The sequence below is a fragment of the Pseudopipra pipra genome, chromosome 4, assembly GCF_036250125.1.
Source record: "Pseudopipra pipra isolate bDixPip1 chromosome 4, bDixPip1.hap1, whole genome shotgun sequence".
NCBI classification, from domain to species: domain Eukaryota; kingdom Metazoa; phylum Chordata; class Aves; order Passeriformes; family Pipridae; genus Pseudopipra; species Pseudopipra pipra.
This window is the reverse complement of record NC_087552.1, coordinates 18,966,743-18,980,416: the sequence shown is the minus strand read 5'-3', so window position 1 is coordinate 18,980,416 and position 13,674 is coordinate 18,966,743. Positions and strand designations below refer to the sequence as shown.

Here is a 13,674-nt window from a genome sequence, read left to right as displayed (position 1 = left end):
AGATGCAGAGTCCTTCTATTTTCAGCATTTATTGGGCTTCCATAGCAAGGTTTTTGTAGCAGGGGGCAGCTATAGGGGTGGGTTCTGTGACAAGCTGCCAGCAGCTTTTCCCTATGTCCAACAGATGTCCTTATCCTGATCCACAAGCCCTTTGTTACTTTTCTCTCCCCCGTCTAGTTGAAGAGGGAGAATGAAAGAGTGGCTTTGGTGGGCACCTGATATCCAGCCAGAGCCATACATTTCTAAAAGTGACAAGTCGAGAGTAAACTTAATTGTTCAACTTAATGTAGCCTCACCTTCTCATCTCGATTGCATAACTTGATCTGACTGCCCAGATCTGCAATCTTCTTGCCAACCCATTTTATCTGGGGACAGAAGAATCCACAGCAGCAATGGACTAACAGTGCCCGTGTCTTGTACTGTTACAACCGACAGCAAAGCCTCCCTTTAGCGTTGTCAGACTCCTGCAGACCTGAGCAGAAAATGCAGGCGCACATGGGAATATGTAGGTATAATATTAAGTGTCTGAACTGTAGATTATTCAAATAATTAACTCAGCCAGCTACTTGGTGATCTACCTTGAATGATTAAATCTCTGGAGATGCATGCGTAATCAGATTTAAAATGACAGGTATGCCTAATTACAATAATTGTGAGCAGAGCATTTTATCACAGACTTTTGTGGACTATTAAATGACTAGTCTGAGTAATAAACTAGTTAATCAGCAGAAGAAGGCTTTGGTGAAGTATAAATGACACCAGTCTGGAAATATTTTCTCATTTGAAGCCTGTGGCTTTGCCATTGGAGCTTCCGAGGGTATTGATAAGATTTACTCTATATAGTGTCAAAGGAAATCTAGAGCAAGAAGGCAGAAAGTTATTCCCTATGTATTCATGGGCCATTGGTTGCAGTGATATTTACAGTTTGCTAATACCTGATTTCTCTGAACACCTGCACAAGCAAGTATTTGCTTATAAAACTGTTTTCCAAAACAAGATGCATGAAGAATAACTCTGCTGTGACTCCAGAGACCTGCGTAGTCAAGTAGAGAAGCTGTACCCAGTGTGGGAGTTAGAAGTTTTTGGAATTACTTACAGTTGTGGTAGAATCTCTGAGAATCTTCTGCACAGTGCCTTGCTCAAACCTGTTTCTATGATCTGGTTGTCCAGCTCCACTGGACACTCCAGGAAATCTGAAAAATGTCAGACAATGAAAGCATGGAAAATATATGCCAGCAGGTAAGTAGCACAACATAAGTATCAATTCATTACAGAAAAAAACTATATGAGAAAGAGATGCATTTGCATCAGGCACATCACTACTTTCCATGGCATTGCTTTTTATACAGGATCTTGACACTCTTGTTAAACCACAAATTAAAACAATTGCCTGAAAGACCAGAGAAGAGATACTAATATCTTTAGAATGATCTAGATCTTTATGTTGTCTGACATATCTTCCCTTTATCCATATGCAGTTTATTTGATAAGATTTAATAAACTCCGTACATGTTAGTTCTCAAATTTTAAAAATAAAAATAGTTATAGTCTGAAATGCAACAGAGACTGAAAGGGATTTTGTACTTTTAACCTTGTGATCCTTGATAATTATAATGTGGTTAATAAATTGACTAATTTTGTTACTATATGGATTATCAACATCTGCAAAAGTACTAAATTTGAAATTGGAATATTTCAATTAATGTATTCTCCATTTTTTTTCTTTTTACAAAGTCTTTAAATGTGTTTATTTAAAGATTATTTTAATGTATTTCATTAATATCTCAAATTATTTTAATGTATTTCATTAGTCTCTCAAACAGGATTTTTTCCCTGTTTGGAAGGAAAAAAAAGGTATTTCCTACATCAGAGCTACAATGACGGCTCAAACTGCATTCTCCTCCATAGTAAAACAAATAGCATGCAGAACTAGTCTGAAATGAACTAGTCTGACCTTCTAGATCTTGAAGGTCAACAGCATGCCCATGGGGGAGAAAAATATATGCAAAAAGTACCATTCAAGGCATTTCCGTGTGTGTATGTTCTGGAAGATCTGGTTACGGACATTATTCTGCAGTGAATTCCCAGAACAGGGAGCAGCAATGACTTGTGCCTCCCCAGATGAGTCTACTTAATAACTCAGTTGTGACTGCAGAAGCAACTCCAATAGGTGGGCAGAGTGAAAAATGCAGACTTATGAGAATGCAGCGACTGTAGCCAGCCATGAACTGTGATATCAGCTGGGAGGAAGCCGAGGGAGGAAAGGGACAGAGAGGAAATCAGTGCAATGGATGTCTTCAGCCTGCCTGTGCAAGAGAATATTGCTGAACAAAAAATCACTTCCCCTACAAAAAAGCTGATGGTGAATAAGCTTGGCTGTGGGATTGATCAGCCTTTTTTTCTTTCATCAAAGGAGTTGCTGTATTTTAATCCTGCCTGCAAACGTCTTAAAATTATTAACATTAGCATTAGCATATTTGACTTTCATTTGTGACTTGATAGATTTTGAAACTCTGTTGTATCCTGGTTGCAACATGAAGATGGTGGAAATGAATGAAAAAAAAAGAACAGAGAGTGGAAAAATGTGGTGATGGTGGCAGTGATGAAATAAAAAAGAAAGTGTTGGTTTGGGCAGATAGAAAACAAACTTTTATTAAACCAAAAATCCAACGGGAAAGAGTGGAATGTATTTGCAACATGTTGGCAAGCCTTAAAGTAAATGAGTTCTCTCAGGACTTCAGATGGTTGATTTTTTTTTTCCATTTTGAATTATGAACAGTAAATAAAAAGTGGAAAACTCTACTTTAGAAAACATTGAAATGCTTTGATGTTCCAGCCTACAATTTTTTACTCAAAACATTTTGTCAACTTCAGCCCAAAAATTCATGAAATCACATTTTTGAGCTTATTATCTTCTGAAAAGAATTTGCCCAGCTGTATTTTCAGACTTTGGTGATGAAGAATACATCTACATCGTTCAAGCCTCCATGTAGGTTTGCTGAATGGATATCTTGAACATTATTAATGCATTGCACTACCAGCAAGTTTGAGGCATCCTCCACACCGTTATAATCCAGAAAACACTTCTGGTTTTATGAATTTCTAGCGATACCAATTCTGGAAGAGGCCCATGCTGAATTGGTTTTCATCCATCTCTGAGTTTCATTACCTCTAGATTTTCCAGTGGAGATGTGGGTCACTGTTACATGATTTTAGTTTATTGAAAACCAGCTTATTTAAAATTGCCTTCTGCAAGGCCTACAAGTAGACTATAGATTCCCCAGTGGCTGCAGTACGAAGGACCATTGTGCTAAGCAGAACAAGAAGTCTGTGCTCCACTTTGACCAGATGGGGTAAGTTGCAGTTATATTTAAGTACAACATGTAGGAACTATTGTAAAGGAGATATAATCTGTCTCTTTCAATGTATATTATACCAACTTTAGGATAAAGAAAGAAAATCAATATTTGCTTTCAGAACTTTACTATGTACGGTGAGTGTGACCATGTTATTGAAAGCTGTACAGACTGTTGAGGTAGCAGCAAACACACAGCCACCTTGATGGACAAGACTGTTGAAACCTGACCCCTCTCCTGAAGCTGGCTGGAGTAGATTCAGTTAGAACCAGATAAAGCACTGCAAAGAATCCCACTGACTGTGTTCCGTCATTGAAACAAGAGCAGGGTATCTCCATTTTGCACAAATTCCTAGGAATTTGATAAATGTAGTGGGTGCCAACACACTGTACTTCTGAACAGTTGCTGTGCTGTGCTTTTAAAAAAAAAATAGAATGTTCTTTGCTTTGCCTCCACCTTTGTGCTCTAAGATAACATCAGAGCTACTTTTTCAAAACCTGTTCTTACCCTTTAATTATACTAGAAAAATGTCTTTATTTGTAAATTGTTAGAATGGATGAAATTATATACACTTGATTTCTGCTAATACTCTATACCTGTATTTTATCTGCTAATTACAGCAAATAGAAAATCTAGACAAGCATGAATACAATAAGATAATGTCTTTTAACAGTAACTAATTAAACCATAAAACAAGACGTGCTATTTAAGGGATAATGTTCATGGCACTTGAACACATCAAGCAATAAGCTGTGTTTGTAGTTGATTAAATGTCAGAGTGAATCTGAAACATCTAATAATTGCAAAAATAATTTCCTGCAAGTCTACTAATAAGATGAAAAAGTTCAGTTTCACATTTTGTGATTTACAGATGGAAACACACTGGACTTACAAGGAGAAGGAAAGTTTTGAACCATAGCCAACAGCCTTTTGGTGAGCTTTGTGGACGAGGGCAAGCATCAGCTGAGCAACTGGAGTTGTACACACCCTTGACAGCATTCTCATCTTCCTGTACTGTGCAAGTGCTTTCACAAGGCAAAAGCCATACTGATTTCAGCATGGATGGCTTTTGTTTTGAGAAATGAGAGCTTGCATTAAACACTCCTGTCAGTTACTGAAGTAAGGGCATGAAGCACATTGTGATAGCGTATGGACAGGCCAAGCTAATAGCTCCCTGCGTCTTGAATTTCTTCTCATGGTTATAATCTGATAATTAAGCTTTGAGTCTTTCCCTGTCTCAGTCTCTAGTGCTGCTGAGGAGGTTCACCAACAAAGAGATGAATTTTGGTCCCAAGATTAAAAAGAAAATTCTCATTGCATGTAGCATTTACAAAGCATTTACAGGCTTGTAGGATATGCATTCTTAAGTACAGTTATTTATTTTCAAAGAGCATGCGTGGAAAGAAGACATTTCATTTACTGTTCTTTAGTAGAGCTATAAACAGCACTTCTCAGTTATTTATTATAAACTATTGCTGTCCTTCCTTGAGTCACAGATCTCAAGTTTCAGTGTATAAATATTAATGGCAGCATTCTGTTTGGTGTAATGTGTAAGCTGTTTGATCACACAGGCCCATATTTTCTGGAACCAACCTTATTTGCTCACACTTGAGATTCTGCACCCTGTTGCGTTGCCGATAAGTGTCAGACTCCTTTTAGAGAGTATGTTATGCACTCTCTGGCACATGATTGGATGCAACCCTTCTCCCTGTCATCACGCAGCTCTATAAAGTGTCTTGAAATGGGAGAAATCTGGCTAACAACATCTCAATGCCATATAATTATCAGACGGTAACTACCCACGCTGATTACCACTCAAATTAAAGAGGGAGTTTAAAGATGAATTTGTGTGTTTATGTGTGGGTGGAGCTGGTAGCTCATCTCTGCCCAGACTTTTCAGCAGTAGGAAGCGCAGGTACTGTATTTCCTCTAGCTAGAATGGTAACTGAGAATTCCTAGCTAGAGAATGGAAAAAGAAAATGGGCCTCAGTCCAAACTGTTTTAAGAGGAAGGAAAAAAATATAGGTTTTTCCTAACTTGACTTTGGTTCTTGTTTAACATCAAGGGAAGCTATTGCTGCTGGAGGCTCTATACTGAAAGTTATTGTATTTGTGCAAGTTGCTCTTTGTCCCTTCTGTTGTCTCTTGGCCAAGCGGTGGTTCATTTCTGGGCTTGTAGAAGTTCAATATACATTACCGGAGGGGAAGCCAGGTCACAGAACTCAGCCTGGTGCTTTTTGCTCACATAATGTGTGGATGCTCTGACTACAGACTGGAGGAAAGAAATGGGAGCTACAGTCAGAGAGTCAGGAAGGAAAAACAACAGCCGAGTCACCATTTAGTCCTTTAAGGATTTCCAGCTGCTCAGAGCGTTACTTTGTAGAGGAAACATCAAAGAGCATTGACTGTCTTTGTAGCTGAACTTACAAGTATGGATGACTATATTTTTAAGTTGTCTCTCTGATATAGGGCACAGATTTTTAACTGAGACTTCTACTGATGTTTTACCAAGCTATTGCATCTATCAAGGCAAATCAGAATATTGCCCACAATGGCATTAATCTTACATCTAGGATTGAACTTGTATTTGTGCTGGATTCTTCCAATCAAACTGTTTGTAACAAGGGGATCCGTGGACAGATGCAAAATATAAAAGCCACCACTGTGCATCAGTCCATTCACAAGAGAGTTATTTCATAGTTTCTACTATTACCAAGAGCATCCAAGCTTCATTTCAAAGCATACCTGCAGCAGGCATATCCATTTCCAGGCCTCAGAGATAAAAGAATAAAAGTTTGTGACATCCTTAAAAAGAAGTTAGAGGACAATAATCCATACCTACAAATAGTCTCTAAGGCCTGGAGGACTGATGATGACGCTGGATACTACATCTGATGAACTTGGATGCTTTGTTGAGTAGGCAGGAGTATTTGTGGATGTTACCCTGTTAAAAATGATCTTTTTTAATGAATGGTATGGTCATGGACAAATATAACAGAAGTTGAAAGACTAAGGGAAAATCATGGTAAATGCCAAACAGACTAGGTTGTTGCTGGGCAGAGGGGAAAAAACACTCAAAAAAAGAAAAAAAGAAAAAGAAAAAAGAAAAAAAAAAGAAAAGTTTTGTGGTGGATCAAGATGAGTCACTGTATTATCACAATATTAATGGTTGTTTTATTTGGAAAGATGAGACTGGGGACTCAACAGGCCCACTTTGCCTTAATGTAGTGGAAGCAGGGATGCAGTACATGTTCCTTTTCTAGTGTCTTGTGGCTCAATGCTAAAGAAATCCAGCTGATACTGTGCGATGAAAGATCATGTTGGCAAAACCGAAACAGGATCATTTTTATTACCATTGCATGAGGGGGTTTACACCCTCATGGTTAAAGTCATCACACCTTATTCCAAGGTGTATGATGATTGTGACACAGGTCAGGTTTCTCAGCTGACTTTAGAACACATTCCCATCTCTTTTAGTTAGGTAAGGTCACATCATTTTCCCTTACACAGAAGTCAAAAACTTGGAGAACTGCTCCAATTTATGAATTTATGATTTTCAAATTTATTTTTTAAAAATCTTCTGCTGGCCTAACTTGGATTATTGCCCTATTAGTTTGGGTTGCTAAAGTGTTACACAAAATAACAGTAGCATTCAGACAGATGTCTGAGGTGCAGAGCCATAAATTTTGACAGCATTTTATTTGATGAAAGTAAATAGTGTCATTTTCCACTTTACGAACTCCATTTGACATACGCTCTGATCTTAAAAAATTTATTGCATTTAAGAATGGAGAAGATGGGCTGCTCAAGTTCTCCATGACCAATAATTTATCAAATCTTTCTCCCATTTTTTCTTCACATGCAAAAGCCTGTTCTGCTAATGTCCTCCAGTGTTTAAAGCTAATGGGCTATATTTGGGGTATTCTATTATCTAAGATATGTGACAAATATTAAGCATAAAAGATGTCTACTGAAAGGGCAACATGATCTATTATTAATCAAAAGAATAAATCAGTTTTTCCTCTCCTATGACAATTCTTGTCTGTTTAAAAGGGTTGTTAATATTGCAGTTATCTTATTGTTAGTGGAGTTCCAGATGTTTCTGTTCCTGCTGGGTATTAGAGAGTTTTCACCAATTCTACATCTAGCTCCCTGGGCAAGGGACAGATGCTTTCTCTGGTTCAGGGCTCAACACTCCATCTTGATAATAATATTTGGATTAATTGTCAATATTGCATTTTGTGAGAACATATTCCTGTAAAAAAACCCCAAAACATTTTGTCCAGGCAAGACACAGTCTTTCATGCAGCAATGAACCACCTAGAAGCACAATGTGGTAGTTGAGTGCAGATCCACACATGGGACTTAGCAAAAATTCTAGTTCCGATGCTGGTGATAGACAGTTGTTCCCATCATGAGTACACTCTTTTGCAGAGTATCCCAGAGAAACACTGCCTCTAATAAACTGATGTTTCCCAGGCTTTTCAAGAGTGGAAAGAAAGAGGTACTAGATCTTCATCATAATAGTAACCTAGAATACAGCCCCATCTGCAGTTCTCACTACCCCTTCTGTCAATTTTCTCTTCTTAACACAATGATAGCATGCAGATTCCTGTGTGCCCATCATAAGCAGAGGCAGTCTTAATTCCATGAATTCACTTTCTGCCAATGGGCAGAACATGAATCTAGTTAGTTACAAGGTGGGTCTTGCAAATCACACCAAAAAAGCTTTCAGGAGTAAGAATTATGTGGGAAACTGCTGGGAAACACTGTTGGAGGCAATGAAAGATTTCCAGCTGGGAAGACATAGGCCTGTTGTTTCTTGAAAGCAAGTTGAAAATATGACTGGTGTTCAACACCCTGTGCTCCTCCCTAAGCATCTGGGTCAAGGAAACAAGACCTGCTGAACCTTTTATAGAGGTCAATATGGCAACACCCATCAGCGAAGAAACTCTGCTATGTGTTGATGATACTTTTGAAAATAAACTAGCAATGTTAGATGGGGAGATGTGAAAATCAGATTCCTTTTGAAATATAACTGTGCTTGGTGCTCCCAGCTGGCTTTTCTCCCTCAGGGGAGAAGCACATCCTCACACTGCAACCTTTCCCCCACTCCACCCTGCTGTTAGGCTAAAATTCTTGGATAAAAGGAAAGCAGATTTCTCTCCTATCTTCATTGCAAGCAATCTATAACTCTGGTCAGTTCACGGATCAGTATTCAAAGGGACACAGCTACATCATCCACCGTCATCATCCAGCTCAAGGAGATGCTTCTTTGACCAACTGAAATTCTCACTTGACTAGCTTCGGATTTTCCGGTCTAGCTGAAGTCACTGATGCCATATGGGGATTTTAATCCTCATTCCTACCCATGATTTGAAGTATATTTTCATCTGTATTACTAAATTAAAATAACATGGCAAAGGGTAGAAAACAAGAGGAAGAAAATAATAAGAGCATCTTTTAAAATATATCCTCAAGTCTGATTCCAAGACCTCACTGTGGAGATAAAACACTTTTGGTGGTTTACTGTATATTTGAGGAGAGAATAATGTCTTGATTCTGGGCCTGTAAACATTTGGCTTTGAAATGTTTAGAAGTCTTGCTCCATGCCACAGCATAATTATACACAACTGAACAATTATTTTACAGTCAATTAAGTGCACTAAATGTGCATATTTCAGAAACCTGATTTAAACATCATCTCTACCATGCTGCGTCTCTACCATATCGCAATTCTTCCATTTGAACCAGAGAGCAATTACTTCTCTAATGAAGCTTAGTGGTTCAGTCAACTTTTGAAGGAGTGTTTGAAACTTTGTTTTGTTGTGGAAATTATGCCAGTCACCATAACAGGGTTTGACTCTTGGTTTCTGCTGATTACATAATCCAAAAAGGAAAATTTTCTATAAAGTTGTCTTTTATTATCACTACAGCTCAAGCTGGATGCTTCCAAATAGGGACCCTGAAAAAAGAAATCCCTGGGAATTTACACCCTTACAACTAAAGTTCCCCACCTTTCACATGAGAGTTTGAACTAACAGTAATATTAGTGTTTGGGGTCTTCCCTTTCTTCCTTTGGTCCTTTCATTGCCTCTAGGTGGGCTGTTTCTTTTCTTATCTCTAAGGTTGCGGGCTTCTGCTGATTATTGCAGCTTCCTTATCTTCTGGCATCTTATGTATTTCTTCACACAACTGTTGCCATACTGAACTGGCTCTGGGGCCTTCTTTTACCTAACTACTTAAAAGTTCAACAAATCTAGGTGTAAGTTCACAGCTTGCAGCTTAAAGCTCCAGCAAATTTAACTACTGATGCTAAGCAAACTATGTGATACAAGTTCTATAGAAGCAGTATACCAAACTGAACAACAGTTTTCAAGCTCCTATCTCAGAGCTTTTTCTGCTGAGTGAATTGCCAAAACCAAAGCTGTGGAGAAGTGTCGTAACTTAATTGTTTAATTTTGCAGAATAAGTTTTCTTATGCAAAGAATTACATTTTTCCATCATGAAGTCCATCAGTCAATAAAAGCCAACATTTTTATAGCAGACCAAATTCACAGCATGCACAGAAAATCAGTTTTTGATAATGACTGAACAATGGTTTATGAAAGCTCTTATTAAGAAAAATAACATATTCATTTAGAAGTCATCCAGTGTTATGGGAGTTTCTCCAAATATTATTATAATATTAGAAGAATGATTAATATTATGACACATATACAATTCTTCAATTTTTTCTGGGACACAAGTTCTTTTCTGTCTATAGAATAACTGATATGTATGTAAAGAGGAGAAAGATATCAATGCAGGAGGGAAAGTAGACAGCACTACTTACACAGAGAATGTCTGATTTGGTATTAGATTAAGAAAGGAATGCAACTGACTTCAAGTCAAAGCAGATCAAGAACAAACCAAAACAGTGAAATACTGTTACTACCATGACTACTACTATTAGCAAAAAAAAATTAAGCTAAATCTTTTTCATAAATATTCATTACTTTATTGCACTATTAAATTCATTACTCAAACCAAGTCCCAAATCAGCTTGTCATGCGGAGATCTAGTGCTTCAGCACTTCCTCCAAACATATTTAAAGAAAAAAGAAAATCTTTTAATGATACACTTTTTTTTCCCCCATTCTAATTTCACCTTAAGTGCTTAATTTTTAGTAGGTTTTTACCCTTATGACTTACAGTAGGCAAGCATAGAAGTGAACAATATGATACAAAAGGCCATCAACCACTTGGGGCTTTTATATTTAGCAAGGCAGGTGCTCTGTTAGTAGCACTTGCCTCCACTTAACATTGAAAATACAGCTGTATTATGGAGAAGGAGTAAGAAAAATTGTAATATTGCAATGTTCCTACCCTCTTCTGCAATCAGTCCCAGTAAATCTCTGTCTAAAAATCTCTGTCACATTGGATATTTGTAAAAATACAGGTATCACTCCACCAGGGATGTCAATGATAAATGGCAATGATGATCTCTTTTGATTTCACTGGGATGCTCTTGCTTGCATAACCAAAGACTGGTAACTTCTTTTAGAATGTCTGGAATGTTCCCTCACTTGTTAGTTCTTCAAACAAAACATCCTTTTCTTCATTCGAGTAAGAAATGGATTTGAGACATATTCCTGAAGCAACCTGGGCTGTCCCTGTTTTTCATCAGGAACTAGCAGCCCAGTGGAATGAGTATTCAGTGTGATAAATTGGGTATGGGGTGAAGGAAAAAGATGAATGAGCACAGACACTGTCAAGGCTTCTCTGGTAGAAAATGTTAACGATGTGCTTGGAGTTTCCTGATAAGTCTGTCAGATGTCCCATTACTGGGAAAAATCTTCCCTTCTGACACCATGCTGATGGGGTTGTGGAGGCAGAATTGGGAAGTAGTGGCACTTACAAAATACAAATTGAGGGTGGTTTTATTGTCTGGATTCAGATAAAGCATCGAAACAAAAGTTTCTCTGCTTTCACTCTCAGAAATAGTCACTGTACCTAGGCAAGAACAAGATGGATGGGGTTGAGCAGAAATTCAGACTGATTTCCAGGTGTACAAATTCAATGGGTTGTGCTCCTGGCTGTTTGAATAGAGCTTTCTTAAGCTTCTGCGTGAGGGAAATAAGGTCAGGACACAATTCATTGGACTTGCTGAAAACACTTAATAATTACTTGCAAATTTTTAATATAACTTAAATGCTAAGAGAAACTTTGAATCCAGTTGCTCAGAGCAGACATCTCCCAAAGTTGAGCAAAAAAGGGGAAAGAGGCCAACCCCATTTCCTGATTTAGGTGTCAAATTATTTCTACGTCCTTTTGATGTTAGGTAAAAGATTAGTGATATCTGTCTCAGATTGCTGAGGACTCTCCATTAACTCCAGAGGCCAAAGCACTTTTGCTTTGAGTGGATATGCTATTTCTGCTCTGTAACAGTAATTCTCTACTCAAAGGCAATAAAATTCCTTTAGCTAACCTTGAAATAAAACCGGATTGATTATTTCTGACATGCAGTATTGAAATCAACACCCTGCTGTGGAAGAGGTGTTGAAGAAGAGCCTCTATCTTAAATGAAATATTGTTTCCCTTGTGTAAGGAAGAGATTAAAATCCTCAAAATGCAAACTCTGGCAATTTGATAATCGAGAAAAAGAGGTAGCAAGGGCCTGACCTTTCAGCCAAGCACAACATCTTTTCTAACAGTTGTATTCGTTGAATGTTACCATTTACAGAAGACTGATTATTGCTTTCATCTAACTGTCTTCCTATCATTCAACAGTGGTAGTGTAAACACTGGCTGGAAAGGGAGGAGCTGAACTAAAGATGGATGATCATTCTAATCCTCAGTCCATTCTAGAAGAGTCGTGTTCATGGTGTGGAAGGAATGCAGCACAGTTCCAGTTCCTGCATGGATCCAATTTTCAGGCAGGAGTCTACTGGCACTGACGTCACAGTATGAAAGCATGCATTGTCCATTCAGGTAAAGGAACACGGCATTCCAATTCTAGCTCAATAGCAAGTAATAGAAAAAAACCCTACACCTGTGTAGGTGTAGGAACAGCTCTGGGGGGGCTTAGTAGCTCCAAAGCATGCTATAAATTTGCTCTCAAAGTTGGTCTGCGAGCATACGAACATCTTTGCAACTGTGACTATATAATATTCCCTATAAAAGACTTTGTCCTGGTAAAGGAGTCAGAACAGTCTACATGTGAGCTGTCCAAAGACTATTTTTAAAGCACAGGGCCTAGATGTCAGTGCACATTTTGTAGAGTTGCTGCATCTTTTCCAACTGTTAGAGCATGATCCAAGCTGCATCACAAAGATGCTTTTCCTCATGGGACTGTGAAAGAAACCCTGTCAAAGAAAGACTTTATATGTAAACATCCCAATTCCAAATCTAAATTGTTGATATTCACCTAGAAACTCATTGGATAAAAATTTGAAAAATAAGTACGCTACAGAAAATCAAAACTGAAATAAAACTTGGAGAGTCCTTGGCGATTACAGTTACACACACGCACACACAAAACATGTAGAACATTGAGAAGTTTACAGTCACAAAATGGGAGCTAAGAAATGCTAGAAACACAAATATCTGTGAAATTTTTTCTACTTCCCAGTAAGTATGATTTTTTAACAAGATAATTATATGCTGTGGTGTTTTTTCCACACGGGACACCTGATTCCTGCAAAGAACCGGAGGGATGATTTCTGTGCGTGGATCAGACTGGTGGAGTGAAGGAGACTGTTGCTTGTGAGTTTGCCGTCTTCAATTTGACTAAAACCTTGCCAAGAAAAATTCTGGCATAATTGTACTTTTTAAAAATTACTGCACCAGATGGTTATTATTCAGCTTACAGGGGAGTTGTTTAGAAATCCAGAACTTTTATGTGCACATCATCAAATTAAGAAGGACTGTTTCTGTCAAAGAAGAGCTTGATTTGGTCTGGAACAGTGTATGGGCTGGAAAGAGTGCAATGCCATTATCTGCTGTAGTTACCTTGCATTGGCTGTATTCCATCAATAAATGCGGGATGTGCCACAGAGGCATCTGGTAACAGGTGATGAAGTAGGACATAAAGACTGCACTAAGAATGTAGCCCATGAACACTGCACCAGTGATTCAGCTAGGCCAGGACACCTGTAGGCCTTGACTGGAGACCTCTTGCAGGGATTATTGAGATCCCTGCACTTTTTGCCAATGCTCTCTTCCCTGCTACCACTCATCCTGCTACTGAATGAAAGTGAAACGGAGATATCCAACACATTTCTGGAGTTGGGCAAACCGTTCCACCAGAGCCCAAGGAGGGACATGAAAGTTCAAGTA

At 38.3% G+C, this 13,674-nt stretch overlaps 1 long non-coding RNA gene across 1 annotated transcript in view; it reads left to right on the top strand.

Moving 5' to 3' along the window:
* The first annotated feature begins 13,021 nt into the window (after nt 1-13,021).
* The window catches only part of LOC135413839 (uncharacterized), a 14,553-nt gene continuing 13,900 nt past the window's right edge, over nt 13,022-13,674 (top strand). The window contains exon 1 of the long non-coding RNA XR_010430424.1: nt 13,022-13,101. This is a non-coding gene — a long non-coding RNA (uncharacterized LOC135413839). The remainder of the gene's footprint in view (nt 13,102-13,674) is intronic.